The sequence below is a fragment of the Neofelis nebulosa genome, chromosome 3 (genome assembly GCF_028018385.1).
Source record: "Neofelis nebulosa isolate mNeoNeb1 chromosome 3, mNeoNeb1.pri, whole genome shotgun sequence".
Taxonomy (NCBI): domain Eukaryota; kingdom Metazoa; phylum Chordata; class Mammalia; order Carnivora; family Felidae; genus Neofelis; species Neofelis nebulosa.
Genome location: NC_080784.1, coordinates 18,212,848 through 18,225,871, shown reverse-complemented (window position 1 = coordinate 18,225,871; position 13,024 = coordinate 18,212,848). Strand labels below are relative to the sequence as shown.

At 45.5% G+C, this 13,024-nt stretch overlaps 1 protein-coding gene across 8 annotated transcripts in view; it reads left to right on the top strand.

The window, feature by feature from the left end:
• The first annotated feature begins 5,291 nt into the window (after positions 1-5,291).
• Positions 5,292-13,024, top strand: part of FAT1 (FAT atypical cadherin 1) — a 135,036-nt gene continuing 127,303 nt past the window's right edge. For 3 of the 8 annotated variants that reach the window (XR_009258925.1, XM_058720025.1, XM_058720026.1), the window contains exon 1: positions 5,292-5,688. The gene's annotated coding sequence lies outside the window, so the exon portion shown is untranslated. Of the gene's footprint in view, positions 5,689-6,387; positions 6,569-8,222; positions 8,417-13,024 lie in introns of those variants that run through there. The other 5 variants (XM_058720023.1, XM_058720020.1, XM_058720022.1 and 2 more) reach the window with 4 other exon arrangements.

Here is a 13,024-nt window from a genome sequence, read left to right as displayed (position 1 = left end):
TGGTTTGGTTAACAATCACTGCAGATTCTAAGAAATTACTTCTGGGAATTCCGTACAAAGATATTGGGAAATATGCAAAAAATGCTTTGGCCCTTGAGAGGAAGGAACAGTAGGAATGAAGGAAAATCTTTTAGTTGAACAAATAAAATTTCCTATCCTTATTTTCATCTTCATTATGGTAGGAGAACGGGCAGTGTGCGAGACTGAATCATTATGTATCTAAAAACTTCCTTCTAACCATTAAGGAAAAGTTCCACGTATCGTTCTATCTTGTTGTTAGAGTCAGGCTCAATTCCTGTTGACCCATGAGTTGAGAGGTACATCTATTTGTTTTTTCTTTCAAATAATTCCTACTATATTTGAAAAAGGATTATCTAGCTGTAGGAGATGATGTCAGTTACAAGCACCCCAGATCTGACACAATCCAGCTTAAATAGGATGGAAACTTACGATCTCCTATAAAAAGTAGTCTTGAGTTAAGATGGCCTTCAGAGACAGTTGATTCAATGTCACTGAGAACCCTTATCTGCTTTCCCTGGTTTAGGCCTCATCCTCAGCAAGTAAGAAAACTGTACTAGTCCCAGGCATGACATCCTAATCTGACAATGTCCACAGAGACACATACTGTCTCTTGTGGGTCTCTCTTAGGAGGAAGAACATTTTCTTTTTCCAGGAGCCTTCAGGAAACTTTCTCTGACATGTCATTGGCTATAGTTGGCCCATATGCTCATGACAAATGATACAGAATTATCCTTTGGGCTGGGATAGATCATCTTTTAGAGAAAGGTCTTTGGGGGACTATTACAAGTCTCATTTCCGAAATGGGATTCTTTTCATCTCTGTATCATATTAGCTTTGATGTCCAAAACAATTCTACCAAGAAAAGGGATGGGATCTTAGTAGTCAAAAAGTATTGGTAGAGGGAATTTCCCACATAGTCACATGGGAAAGTATAAAAGAAAGAAAGAAAGGAGAATTGGAGAGAGATAGAAACACTAGTGGTTGCAGACCAGGAAAAAGAAAAGTGAAGTGGAAAATGAAACACTGATCATGAAATCCAGTGAGATGGTCCTTGTCAGAATTCATTGAGAACAATTGGTGTGCATTTTTTTCCTGCTGTTCAGATTAAAGAAGTTAGAAGTCAGACAATGATTTTGAATCAAAATGAGTTTAAGAGTATGTATATCTGCCTAGAAAAATAGGAAAGCCAAACAAATAATGTGTATTACACATATATTCCTAAACACAATCAGTGATGCTCTCATTCTGTGATTAAATGACCCACTTTAAGACAGTTCCTTCTCCATACTCGGTGTAGCTGCTACAAAGGAACACCTTCTTCCAGCCATCATTTGATAGATTTTTATTCTCTTAGGTTGCTTCTTGAACCACAGCATTGCTGACAACAGCCACCTTGGTTCATAAAGGGTTCAAATGAGGTACAGGGTATTGGAGTTAGTGCATTATACCGATAAGAGTGTTACCTAATCTACCTAACTTTAGTTTCTCATCTGGAACAAGGTGGTAGGGTATTAATTGCTAATACCTTATAGGATTTTGTAAGAATTACATGAAATGATGCATACAAAGAGGTGGGAGCAGAGTCTGGGGCATAATTGGCATCAAATCAAAGTTACTTTTTACTCTTGGTTCTACAAAGCCTCATAGCTGGGATGTAGTGGTAAGGTGAGAAATTGTGTGTAAATCGAGAATAATGATACTGTAGTAATTATCACATTGTATCAAACAATTTGATATAGTTGGTATCTCCCAACTGTCGGGGCACATTTTTGTTTGTTTTCTTAGAGATTCCTTTATTAAGGAAAGTGAGACTCCCCAAATTCAGTAATAAGCAAATGCATTAGATTTTATGTGGCAAAGACAAGACTCAAACCAGATCTCCTGACCTCGAGTGTGATGTTCTTTCTACTACCTCTGTTGGAAAAGGGCTTTAACAGATTCTGAATGATTCATTGCTTACTGGTCAAAAAGGTAGGCTTGAGATCATTCAATCACTGAGCTGAGAAAAACATCATAAGAATTACATCTATCCAGCAAGATCTGTTCCCAAACCAGCCGGGGGGGGGGGGGGTGAAGATCTTATATTTTTCATGACAGAATATCCACAACCAGCCTATTCTACTATGTGTTTATCTCTAAAATGAAGGTTACCTTTTTTTTTTTTTTTTAATAGTCATCCAGTAGGTGAATTGTAATACCTCCAAATATTTGCCTAATTGGCCATGGCATCTGGAATTTCACCATTAGAATAAAATTTCATCATTAAGATTTAGGTTTAAGAAAGCCCTTGTTATAATGCCCTTGGAAGGGACTAGAAATATTAACATATTCATACCCATAGTTAACTGCTACTGATTCTTAGATTGAGTAGTTGTCTGCTCTAATGGCCCCCTTGGAGAGTACAAGCAGATCCCGGAGGAGAGCTGTATTTGAATGCAAAGAGTAAAATAATTCCAAAGCTGGGGAAGTGGAGAGGGCGGAAGAGGGTGTTACCTCCAGGAAGTGTAGGCAGAAAGGGAGTGCAGGCGGAGGAGAAAGCAGTGAGAAGGATCACAGAGGGTGGGATACCAGAGGCCAGACTACTTAGAATTATTTAATCTTAGGGCAAGGCCTAAACATGTCTTAGAATTCTTTTCTGCTTTAAATGTAGTGATTTCCCCCTGGTTTTAGTATTCAGCAATGAAAGAAAACAATTAAAAGCCTATGTTACGCCATGTTAATCTTTCTTAATCACCAAACAGATATAACTCCTTAAAATTCGAGTCCTTTATAATGTCACATAGCATATCGCTGGTACTTGGTAAATATTTGTGGAATGAGTGAATCTGCTGTGATTCTGGTTGTTTTTGTTTTACTTTGCAAGTGACTCAATATTGGGTGCATGAAAAACTCTAATACCTGGTGTAGCTCTCCAAAAACAATAGCAAAGTCCGTAACAATGCTGTCCAATAGAATTCTCTGTCATGACGAAAATATTCTTTAATTGACCCCGAACAACAGGTAGCCACTAGTCGCAAGCTGATATTGTGTACTTGAATTGTAGCCAGTGAGACCAAAATAACTGAATGGTACATAAATTTAAACAGCCACTTGTGGCTAGTGTCTACTTATGGTATTGGACCATGCAGGTCTGGAGGCTGTTAAAAGTTTTCTCTCCTCTTACTTTGTTAACTTTTTTTTTTCCAGTTTTTCTTTCTTTCTTTCTTTTTCTTTTTCTTTTCTTCCTCTCTCTCTCTCTCTCTTTTTTTTTTTTAGTAATCTCTATACCCAACATAGGGCTCAAACTCACAACCCTGAGATCAAGAGTCACATGCTCTATGGACTGAGCCAGCCAGGTGCCCCAGTCTCACGCTGTGTTTTTAAAAACAGCTATTTTGATTAATACCATCAATTATAGATAAGTTTCTTTTGTTTATGATTTTTTTTTTTTTACATGGGGAAACTTTGATTTACAGGATAACTCTAAAGACTTGTAGAGCACACTGAATTGACTTGCACAGCAGCATCTGGGAAAAATTGATGTGCCTCATTTATGAGAACTTGTAATATGTGGTCAATTTCTAATTTCAGCTGTTGACATAAAAGGAGTGGGCCTGTGTACTTGAAATAGTGAAGCATGAGAAGTCTGTCCTCTGCAGGGACAGGCTGGCCTCCCAAGCCAGTCTTTCTTTTGATTGTCTCCTCCCTCCTCAGGAATCTGGCACCTTCCACTGCCCTCTGGTCTGCTGAGGCCTCTAAGGTCCTTTCCCCAAATTCTCTGTCTCCTAGCTTCTCCCTGCCCTCTCCTCCCTTCTAAATCAAAACGTATCTCGAATCATTTGTGATAACCTCCCTTTATCTCTTCCTAATTTTAGGGATGTGAAAGCTGACACGCTGCGAAAATAGAGAGGGTAAGAAAACTGCTATTGATTTACTACTGTGTGCTTGCTCGTCACTTTATATGATGCTCAGTGGAAGTGTGGCCCACGTGAATGAATGTTATCTCTCTGGCAAAGAAATGGCATTCAATAAATAGTTTTTGAATGAATAAATACACGAATACATTTTTCAGAGTGAAACAGATATTATCCCCTTACCACAGATGAGAAAACTGAAATTTAGAGAAGTTACAGGATTTCCCTCAAGGCTAAGCACATACAATGCTCCAACATTTAATCTTCCTTCTGTTCAACTCCTTGCCTTGTTTCCAGGGTCCTCAGGGTTTTTGCTCTTTACCTTTCAAAGAGAAAGACCAGCTAAACAGACAGGCAGATTTACATCAATGGCTGCAAATGTACTGATAGATCCTGCTCCCAGCGTCCCCGCCCTTTTCAGGGTCCTCTTTATTTTAATGACAACCTTCTGTGGACAGTGTCAACTCCCAGAAATGGCACCCTGGGAATTTCACGCTGTTCAGGATAGATTTTATTTTGGTACATCAGCGGCATTAGGGAAAAAAACAAAAAACAAAAAAACAACAAAACACCCAACCACAACCAACACACGTTCCACAGTAGATATTTTCCAGGAGTCTGGACGCTTACATAAAAACGACACATTCATTTATAAATTAAATTTCAATAGTGTTTGCGTTTATCTTGCTCTACATTACGAGTAGACGACTGATCTGTGTATTGGCCCCTATCCCTAAGGACGATTTGTAAGAAACGTTAAAAATTGGCTCCTCCTCCATCACTTCCCCCACACCCCTCGGAACCTTATACGCTTCGGAGTACCGTGTCAAAACGTAGGCGATGTTGCAAAGGATTTGAAAATTAAAATATGGCTCTGTGATTTTCAATACAAAGACCACAAACAGCGCTAGAGGACAAGAGCTATTTAAAATACATCACATCCAGAAGTTGGAGGGCTACAAAGTACAAGTCGTCCAGGCCAGTCTGCAGAGACTGTCCTCGCTTCCGCCTTGCAAAAACCCGGCAAGCGACACGTCGCGACGAATTTCGGCTGCAGAAGAGGGAGAGCATCACCTGCAGTTCGACGCGTGGGAAACGCTGCGGGAGGGGGCTTGCCCGAAAGGAAAAGCAGAGGGGTGCGCGCCGCGGGGCTCCGGGGCCGTTCCGGTGCTGAGTGCGAGGAACGCCGGCGCGCGGTAGAGCCGGGGAGACGTCGCACGGTGGAGAGGGACACAAGCCTCCGGGAAAAGAGCGCTGCGGCAGCGGAGACCGCTCCGGCCCCTAGCTCGTTCGGTGCTACTGTCGGGGAGGCGGACCCCGCAGGAGAATCCCATCCTCACGGCGGGGCGGGGGGCGAGGCGGGGCGCTGACGTCACCTCCCCTCCCCCACCTCCTCCAAGAGGGAGGGAGTGGGGAAAGAGGCAGCGATCCGCCGCAGTTCCCGGCCGCAACTCCCAAACTCAGCGGCTCGCTGCCTGGACATGTCCTGACAAACTTGGCTTCTCCTCGGCCCTCTCCGTAGCCCTCGCGCACTCTCATTTCGCCTCCTTTTGGTGTTCAACTTTCCACCCAGGACGGGAGCCTCCGGAGATGTGGCCACCTGGGTCCGGGCAGCGCCGGCGGCGGATCGCGCTCTCGTTGGGGACATGCTGAAGATCCGAGGGAGTCAAAGTTGGTACTTCAGATACGGCTTTTTAATAAATATCCAAATTGCGTGGGGATTACGGAGCTACCGAGGACTTTAAAGCCTGCATCCAAGGACTCGGCTGAACTGGTAAGTTCTTTGTTTGGTGCAAGCCTTTTGTATTTAAGTTTAAACGTAAATGAAATTACGTGGGGCTGTTTGGCTCTGAGCTAGTGCAGGGAAGCGTGTGCATCCTACAGGCTCTCTTCTTGGCGAGCTGCACACCCCTCTGGTTGTACATGCCTCGGGAATGAAAGATCAGTCTGCACAGGTTTTGGAATTCATAAAATACGTACATAGCAGTGTTCAAAAGAACTTGAAAAGCTATGCTGTTTGTGCATTATTTTGAATGTAACTTATTATAGAAATGGTGCCCAGGGAGGGCGCAACGGGGGCCGCGTGATCTGCAGTGGCGCAGCGCCCTCTAGTCCGGACACCCGGCAAGGCGCGCGATCCCTGCTGGGTTCCGCGCGGACCGAGAACTTGGACCTGCTGGGCGCTCCTGGGACGTGGGCGTGAGTTCCCAGCCTTCACTTACCACCCATTACGGCCCATTCTCTAATTTCCAAATACTGGCTTGGGTGGACTGGATAGAAAGGCAGGGCTGGAGGAAAGCGTTTTTGTTTTCAGGAACCGTCCCCTATTCCCCTTATTTCCAAAAGCCTTTGGGGACAAGGTTAGGGAGGGCCGACTATTGAAAGGACGAACGTAGAGCTTCAACTACATTACTCTTTCTTGTGAGGGTAATTCGATGGTAGCAAAGAGCCATCTCTATTTCGTTTCGTTTAGGCTAAAGGATCAGAAAAACGTGTCGTCGCGAGTCTGGAATCTCCATCTCTGGCTCTCGGCTGTTCCTGTGGCGAAAAAGTGCAACTTCTTCAGGCAATTAGGTTTCGCAGTGAGCCTGGAAAATCGGGATTCCCAAACAGATGTTTTAGCTCCGATAGGCGTTTTTATTTATTAATGAATGGTAATTTTGTTCAGGAATTCTTTCGTGGCGTTTATAGCATCTTGTGATTTTATGTTACGGGATGGTGTCTTTTTACTTTTCAGTGTTCTTCCTTGTCCTCCAACTCTACCTCACTCCCCCAGCACACTGTTGGCGTTCTTGCGTGACTGTGATTTCGTGAGAGTTAGAATTCGGCAAGGGGCGCATACCGGTAGAGCTTGGAGATCAGGTCGTCTATTTTCGAGGTGTTCCAAGTATAAAATTGACCTGTAACTCCAGGAGCACTTTGCGCATTTATGACGATGGCCAAGCGTTTGGATGATGGTGTTTGCTGGGTGTGTGAATGAATATGTGTGTATTCTAAATACTGCGCAGGGAGTACACCAGATACTCTTAGTGCTGCGAATCAGTACATTCTGCAGGCGTTATTTTTCCTTCCCAGCCATAACCTGCTAGACACCTTCATTTTGTCAAACGCCTTCTTTTATATGGTTTAGGAAGAGACTGCATTAACTTTGAACCAAGGAATGTCTCTCTTTAAGCCTAGACACCCTCGCTCGCATGTGCTTCGCAGTTCTCCCTGAAGTCCCCTCCACCGGTTCCGGGGAAATCGGATCTCTTTGTCCTCACAGTGTTAAATGTTCGAGTCCCACAAACTTTCCGAGATCATGTCCGCCCTCTTTTGTGGGCTGTTTTCCAATGCCCGGGACCACTCCGGGCTTCGGCTGAGTCTCAGCTGTGCGGAGCCCGCGTCTGATTTGCCCGGGGCCGAGGATGGTCTCACAGCCCCAGGACCGGGACTGCGCGCTCGGGCGGGGGGCGGGGGGCGGGCTTCCCCGAGTGGGGCAGCTAGACGCTCGGGGGCTTCCCCTTGTCCCTAGGGAACTTGTAGTTTAACATTAGACTGGGTTCACACTTTGTGCCGCTGACTTGCCGGCTGGGAAAGCGCACGAGGCGGCAGAGCAGCCTTTTGTCCCGCAGACGTGGGAGTCGGGGGTGTCCGCCGGAAGAGGCCGGCGTTGGGGTTCGTAACCAGGGTCGGGGAGGTTATGGGATTTAACCAGCTCTGCATAAAGAGGTGGCAGAGGAAGCGCTTTCATTTTTCCCTGGATCTTCGTGCACACTGCAGAAGGAAGTAGATCCGATCTAACTGCATTCCTTTTGAGACCTTTTGGAAGATTCTATTCCACCGAGCAATTGCAGACCCAGAACCGAGGCTTTCAGATGCAGATTTAAGAATTCCCTGAAGGTGCTAGGCAATCTAAAGGGAGACGGGGGAAGCTCACTTTTTTTTTTTTTTTTTAAAAGCTAAACTGTTTCCCCTTTCCTAGCAGGAAACATTCCATATCAATTCCCTGCACAGATCTGTGTGCTAGCCGTAACCAACATCCGCACTAGAGCAAGCCGCACACTGTTCCTCGGAGTGTCGCAAGATCACCCTGGGCACTCGCTCGTCTCCTCGGAAGGAGCTGGCGGCTCTGGCGGCAAGGGATCACTGACCCGTGGCGGGGCGTTGTTGCCCCAGACCCGCAAGCTCAGAGTCTGGCCGCCAGGGAAAGTCAGATCGAGTTTCCGCGCGGGAGAAACGAGCGCCGGCGCTCGCAGGCGTGGCTGCGGGCGGAGGGATATATTCCGCGTCCAGCGCGTGAGGCGCCGGTGCTTAGCCGGGCGGCCGCGGAGTGGGGCGCGCGGGCGGCGAGCAGTGGCCTCCGAGCGGGGCGCACTGAGAGGGAGGCAGGGCCGCCGACATCATGCGGACCCGTGGGCCCAGTGAGGCCCCCGGAGGACCTGGCCCCCGCTCGGGCGCGCGCTGAGGCGGCGAGGCGCGCGTCCCCGAGAGCGCCGCTGCCACTTGGGGCCAACTTTGCTGTAAGTTTGCTAGAAACGAAGCTGGGGCTGCAGGGCGGGTGGGCAAGGGGCGCAGCGCCGCGCCGCGTTTGCCCGTGCGCGGCCGGGCCGGAGCCGTCTGCGCTCGGTAGGCATGCAACTTGCTGCTTCTGGGTGGCGGACTTTTCGGCTCTTTGGGTGCTTTCCCCGCACCGTCCGGCCCACGAGCGCGCTCCTGCCGGTACTCTGGGACAAGGGATGAAAGCAAGCCCGGCTGGAAGGTTGGTAGTGCCGTGGCGCCTGCCCACTTGGAAAGTTCAGGACCCGCTCAGGATTAGGGCGGCCGGCGGAGGATGCGGGGGTGGAGAGGTAAGGGGGTGGGGGACAGTTTGCAACGTGAACCGAATGGTAATTGCCGAGCCGAGTGCCGCCGCGCGCGGGCTGCAGGCTGCGGCGGCGGCCGGGGCTGCACGGGTCTGGTCCTGGAGCCATTGCTGGAAATCAGAGCGGCGGCCGCGGCGCGGGGCTACCGGGCGGCCGGAGGGCGAGGCGAGGACTTCCGCTGCGCCCCGGAGCTCGGAAACTTCGCCGCCGCGCTCCGCTCCTCTTCCCGGGTAATTCTCGAGCCCGCTAATGACTTAACCGATCTCGCCCTAGGTTAATTCTTCCAATTTATGAGAGTCCCAGCGTTGGGGAGATGAAAGGCGAGGCCAGTAGCCAAGGAGATGGGATCTTTGAAATGGAGTCGCAGTTTCTCTTAGATGTTTTGTGCCCCGAGGGAGCGCTGCTCTGAGGGTTAAGTACTAACTGGTTGAATGTAGGTAGACGAGGTGCGATTGATAAATTGCGGGGCTAAACATTTGCAAAATGTGCTGTTTATTAGTTTTTTTTTTTTTTTTTCCCCTGGAGGAGAAACTTGTAAGGTCTTTTTTTTTTTCCCCTGGAGGAGAAACTTGTAAGGTCTTTTTTTTTTTTTTTTTTTTTTTTAAATGAGGGATCCTCATTCTTCAGTGCTTTTTCTTACTTAGAGTGCTTTCTTCCAGGAAGCTAACTTTCTGTTGTCTCTTTGAGATTTTTTTGTTCCCATTGATGTGAATTGCAGAGCTTTGAAAACAGGGACACAATTGTATGCTTTAGAAGAGTAAACTCAAGTATTTTTTATGCATGTAAGTTTTTTGTGGGGGGGGGCATGTGTTTGAACTATAGTTTCATTAAGTGGCTTTTGTTAACTGTGCTTGGTAGAGTAAATTTTCTTTTCTTTTCTTTCTTTCTTTCTTTCTTTCTTTCTTTCTTTCTTTCTTTCTTTCTTTCTTTCTTTCCTGGATATTTACACTGACTCTTAAAATTGGGAAACATTTAAAAGGCAGACGATCTTCATTTATTTGTCTTTTAGAAAGGCAGCCTCTTGAGGCTTTGTGGGTTGCGACATATAGGGTTCAGTAGTTGATCTCTGCACGTGTTAAAACTAGGTTTTAGTGTTTTCCCGTGCCATTCTTGGAGATGTAGTGGTTAACCCAACATATCCAGTTGATAGTTATTCATGAAAATGTGTTTTTTCTGCAAGTTATATAGGTCAGTTTTGGCTTTATCTTTTGAGTTTTAAAAGGACAGCTTTGGTTCCACAGTTGGAATTAATTGTCTCTCATCATTAAACTTCAAGATGGATTTAAAAATACTTAAAACACTGCATAATTTTTTTTTTAATTTTTTTTTCAACGTTTTTTATTTATTTTTGGGACAGAGAGAGACAGAGCATGAACGGGGGAGGGGCAGAGAGAGAGGGAGACACAGAATCAGAAACAGGCTCCAGGCTCCGAGCCATCAGCCCAGAGCCTGACGCGGGGCTCGAACTCACGGACCGCGAGATCGTGACCTGGCTGAAGTCGGACGCTTAACCGACTGCGCCACCCAGGCGCCCCAACACTGCATAATTTTTAAAAAAACAATTGATCTAACTCTAAGCCAAACATGGCATTTAACAGGTTCAGTGTAAGGTTTGATTTGAATAAAGTGTGCATTTGTGTACCCATTTCTTGAAAAAGAACGTCTTAAATGAGCCAAATTCTTTGTCACTCTGAAAGGAAGGTAAGATTGTTAGAGGACTTAATAAAAGCATTTAGGCCACCTGTATTTTACTTGTATCTTTTAATTAGTCACTAGAAGTTACCCCCAGTGAGTTCTCATCATGTTAATAGATCATTTAATCCACTTTGTGGACAAGTGCCAAGATGGGAATCTGAAAATTACGTGCAGACTAACAACTGTTTTGGTTTACCAGCAACCCTGCCCCTCTCATGTGTATCTTTAGACTTAGTTCGTGAGCCACCTTGGAAGCAGTTATTTCTTTGAATGTTAGAGGTGAAAGGGATCTTACAGATTATTTAACCTCCCTTATCAAGTCTACCACCACCTGCTTTCCACCCAAGTTTGGCTGATTTTACATAGACTCAGTAAACTGAATCAAATTAGTGCATTATTGTTGCATAAAATGTTGTCTCAGTGGCCTAATTTGTGGCCTAAAGGACCTGATTTAATAGCAGGAAGCCATAAGGCTAGGTGTCTGTTTAATCTTTTATGAGTGGGAAATTGCAGTAGGTAAGCTTTCTTTTGACCAAATTATATAGACGATGACGCCAAACTATTTTTTTTTTTGTCTCACTTAATTGGTCAATTTGCAAGTGTTAGTTTATCCTTAGGCACTGGAAAGAAGTTTTTGAAATCAGTGATTCAGGTAATTCATTTAAGATCAGAGAGTTGTCATTTTCTTTGCTGACTTTAAAACGTATTCAGTCAGATGATGAATCTGTATATTTCATGTTTTAAAGTTTTTAGAAACTTAACCTGTAGGTCCCAGATTTAAATATATTGCCAAAATCCTTAATTCGAAAGGTTTATTATATGTGTGGAGATGAACCTGTAGTCTTTTTACAAACTAGGAAAACCAAGTGGTATTTAATCCTTCGTAGAATATCCAAGCATAGAGCTTCAAAATAAGCTCTGCATCACAGAAACTGATCTGGCATCTCTTCCAGCCAGTTTGGAAGCATTTTGAGGTGGGTGGTGACTCTTTTGCTCAGCTGCTAGAAATCAGAGCCATCTGCACTGTTGTTACTGGCCTGGTGGTTGCACCTGGATATTCTGTTAATTTCAGAAGAATGGATGTGTATTTTCCCCTGTTACCCCTCCTCTCCTAGAGTCCTGCCTTCCATTCTCCACCCTCAGCCATCTGTCCATTCATGAACTCAGCGACTATGGGTCTCCTCTTTGCCAGACATTGGGCTAGACACAGGATACAGGGTGAGCAAATCACATTTCCTTCCCTCAGGGAGCTTACAGCACAGAGCGGGAGGAGGACAAAAAATAGTTATATCCAGTGTGATAAGAGCAGGGGAGTTCATCCTAGCACTTCATTGAGCTGGGCATGGCAGGTAGGTGGATATTAGGTAGGATAGGGTGAGTTCTGAGGGAAGAGTGAATCAGGAGGGAATAATTTAAGGAGAGGAAATGACACATATAAAGCAAATTGTAGAAACCTTAGTTATGACATGATTTGCGGTATGCTGAAAGCATACCATGTTATAAGAAGAATATACTTAATCAGCAGGCTAAGGGGAAACACGGAATATTTTCAAACTAGGGACTAATATTGCAAAGAAGTTTTAATGAGATTAATTTGACTGTGGTAGATGGGCTAAATGGGGGAGGGGGGGCGGTAAGAACACAGGAATACTGCTTTGAAAGCTATGAGATCCTGTGCCTGAGTAAATACAGATAGGAACTAGGTGACAGAAATGGAAAGGGAACAGTTTTCAGAAATTGAGAGGAGAAAATTGTCCACAGTCTCAATAACTTTAGATATGGAGGTTTGGTAGTTAGAAATAAAAGATCCGTGTCTGTACAAGTGTGAGAGAGAGGAAAGTGGTGGGGGAAGGGTGGGGAGGAGAGAAGTGTCTCTCTGGAGGGCAGGAGGCTATCAAGATTTTAGTACAGTTTTTCAAATAAAGAGATGGAATCCAAGCATTAGGTAACATCCATGAATTCACACAATTGATTTAGGGACAAAGCCAAGGCTAGATCACAGGTTTTATGCCTGCCAGCCCCTTCTTTCTTAATCGATTTCTTAGGTTGCAAGCCTGAGTGATTTGGGAAGCGGTGAAACTGTTCCGTTGCTGGCGAGGTGCAGTAGGATAGTAGAGTGGAATGGCTGGCATGTTGTGGTTGGGAGCTGGTGAAAGGCTGTGTGGCAGGTGTGATGGCATCTCAGGAGGCGTGTTCCCACACTTGGGGGAAGTTAAGGCTGGAATGCGGGATTCCAAAGTGCTCCTGGCCGATTGAGTACGACTGAGTGGATGAGACCTCGAAGAACGATACTACGTGCATATGTAAGAAGAGTCGGAAGACAGAAGTTTGTGATGGCGAACTTTAAGGCGAGAGAGTGTAGAGTGTAAAAGAATGTTGAGGGAAATCAGGAAGACAGTGTCATTTGTCCTTTATGTGTTGTGGATTGACCATGCTTTAGGCAGTCTGTGACCTGTAAAGGACGCAAGGGTGTAGTGAGTGGTGTCACATGTGACGTTAATTCAGGGAGTACTGAGAAAAAGTCCTCTGATTTGACACTGACTTGTGATGCCAGGAGAAGCTGTGTCTGGT